At 33.6% G+C, this 3208-nt stretch overlaps 1 non-coding gene across 1 annotated transcript; it reads left to right on the top strand.

Annotated features, from left to right (window-relative positions):
• The first annotated feature begins 2857 nt into the window (after positions 1-2857).
• On the top strand, positions 2858-2963 carry LOC122099271. The gene has a single exon (XR_006145893.1). It is a non-coding gene; the product is annotated as a U6 spliceosomal RNA (small nuclear RNA).
• The last annotated feature ends 245 nt before the right edge of the window (positions 2964-3208 follow it).

Genomic DNA, 3208 nt, shown 5'->3' with positions numbered 1-3208 from the left:
AAATGTGGTTTATATATACAATGGAATCCTATGCCTCCATCAGAAAGAATGACATTGCCCCATTTGTTAGGAACTGGAAAGACTTGGAAAAATTACATTAATTGAAGTAAGCCACGCCCAAAGAAACATAGGTCCCATGGTTTTCCTTATTTACAATAGCTAGTATATGTCTGAGTCAAACAAAAAAGATCAGATAAGTTGATGTTAGGGAAATGAGCCCTAAGATATGTATTCGAATGTTTTTTGTTCTTTCATGTGACCTTTTTCTAACACATTTATAAGATGATTTCCTGTTGCTTTTTATGTCCCTTCCCCATGGGATAACAATAACCCCTGATTTCACTGTATTTGATGTCGGTATAATTTCTGGAGGGGAATGGAAAAAAAACAAATCATTTAAATAAGGATACAGGTGGACCCATTGCAACAATGAGATGTAGAAGTCGTTATTTCAAAAACGAACTTTACAACTTTGTTGTTGGGGGGAGGAGGCTTGGATGGAGGGGGGAGGGGAAGATGGGAAGGGGAAACCAAGGAGTAGGCTACATTGCTTGATAAAAAATGTACTCATTCCAGATCTTAGCTATAAATAATGCTGCAATAAACTTAGTTGTGCTCATAGCTTTAGTGTGGTCTAGTTTGTAAACATTTGGGTAAATGCCCAAAAGTGGGACTGCACATCCCCTCCAGCATCTGTTGTTATTAGAGTTCTTGATTATACCCATTCTAACTGGGGAGAGGTGATATCTCAATGTTGTTTTGATTTGCATTTCTTTTATGTCTAGGGATGGGAAGGGGAAACCAAGGAGTAGGCTACAATGCTTGATAAAAACTGTACTCATTATCTTGCACATGTAATTGTAACCACTCTGTTCAGTATTTTCACTGTAAAAAATATATATTCATTGTTAGAAAAAAAAGAATCCACGCTTGAAGAAACTGTCCCTGACTTTTTTCGAGTGTGTTCTTTATTCATATAAAAATTGTCTGAAAACTTCTTCTTGAAAGTATTTCAAAAGGAAACAATGTGCCATTTGAAGGCCAGCATAGAACAAAAGGAAATAAACATTGTTTTAAAAGTTTTCTTTTGCAAGGAAACAAAGACTTGGAGGTTTTAATTTGTCTTATGCATGGATATTTCACTATTGAGATGATTCTGTTGTTGCAGGAGTCACTTATTAATTCATTTAGTCTTGTCCTGAATTCTCCAGCGCAATTAGTATTCCAAAAAAGCAGGATTCAGTGAGTATGATCAGCAAAAGGAGTCTGTTCTCAAACCAGTGCTTTATGGATGGTCCCAAAGAAATATGTGCATTTTTTTCTTGTTTGTTTGTTTAGTTTGTCCTTGTTCTGGAGCTTGAACTCAGAGGCTGGACCATGTCCCTGAAGAAATGTCTTCCCTGGCCAACTTCCCCCAAAGCTAGGACTCTACTACTTGAGCCAAACTCCACTTCTGGCGTTTTTGGTGTTTGGTTACAGATAAGAATGTGACAGACTTTCCTGCCTAGGTTGGCTTTGAACTGAGATAGTAAGAAAGCCAAGTGACATCAACTGTATCAAGATTTCTGTTTTGAACCAAGAAATACTAGACAAAGTTTATTATAAACTAATATTTGACAATTTTTAAAAGAAAAGAATATGTCTAACAAAGAATCCATAACTTAAATAACTCCACAAATGTAGGTGCACTGAATCATTTTGGACGCATTTTTTCATCTGTTTGGGAAGATAACTATTGACTTCATAGATTCTTTTTGGGGAAACGTAGTCATATTTGCCTGTTGTAACTGGCTTTGTACACATGCATGCTGTACATACTTCTAAGGGCCCTAAATAAAGGAAGTCTTGAAATTCTCAACAATATTTAAATAAGATGCTCCAGCCTAGGGTTAAGATTTTAGGTGTGGACATTTATCAACACTCCTGATTCAGACTCTACTTGATATAATTTTTCATCAATATTTTGTTTTTAGTTTTGCTCTTTGTAAATTCACATGCACCTATGAAAAATTGTGTGGCCATCCCAATAATATTCTCAAAGTACCTCTTAATCATGACTCACAAAAAGTTGTATTATATTACAACAAGGAAAAATGCTATAAATAAAGAAAACAATAATTAAATATTAATGATTACTAAAATAAAAAACAAAACAATTACCAGGGTTTTCAGTATTTGAAGTGTACATAGTAGAGTTTACTATTTTCTCATATTCCTGTACATTTAAAACTGGATAAAGCTATAAGTAGCCTTTAAATTTACTCACTAAGATTACTATTTATAGTTCATTTAATCATTTGTATGTGGATTATATCATTATTTGTTCATCACTAACATATAACGTAAAGGAGCCCTAAAGATTTAACAGAAACTGTGTACTTAAAATCTTCACTCTTCACTCTGCTTCTTTACACAGTCTTTACAACTTCTCATTAGTAAAGTTTCTATAAAATCTGAAATGTTCATATTTACTAGTACATGCTACCAGAAATATTATATACTTTATCAAAAATTTTTATGACCTGCCAAACAGTCTTAATTTTGCCATATATAAGCAAATCCCAAAATTAAACATATTTAAAACATTAAAACTTTTAACAAACCTTAACATTTGCTGCAATGATCATTATGACAAGTGTCTTTTGTAGAATAATTGAATTCCTCCTCCTACAAATCTCATGAACAACAAATACCTGGAATTATTTTGTTTTTGATATGTCAATCTTGACTTTATTCTTAAATGTGTGCTTATGTAAGAAACACATGGTTCTAAAATTTCACAATTCTTTTGAACTTATTTTTGTTGAATTGTCTAGTTTAAGAAAATCAATTACTCTTTATATATAAAAAATGTTTTGTGCTCAATTTGGCTGCACATACACTAAAATTGGAACATACAGAGAAGATTAACATGGTCCCTGCACAAGGATGATACACAAATTAGTGAATCATTCCATATTTTTACAACAACAGATGCTGGAAGGGATATGGCCAGAAGGGAAGCCTGCTGCATTCTTGGTGGGAGTGTAAACTTGTTCATCCACTTTGGAAAGCAGTTTGGAGGTTCCTCAAAAGCCTCCACATAAAGCTCCCTATTATACAGCAATCCCACTTTTGGGCATTCTCCCAAATGATCACAAACCAGTCCATACTAAAATTACCAACACAACAATGTTTATTGTAGCATTATTTTCCATAGCTAAGATAT

This window comes from Dipodomys spectabilis, unplaced genomic scaffold (genome assembly GCF_019054845.1).
Source record: "Dipodomys spectabilis isolate Male_0828 unplaced genomic scaffold, ASM1905484v1 ptg000507l, whole genome shotgun sequence".
Lineage (NCBI taxonomy): Eukaryota > Metazoa > Chordata > Mammalia > Rodentia > Heteromyidae > Dipodomys > Dipodomys spectabilis.
This window is presented reverse-complemented; position numbering and strand designations above follow the sequence as displayed.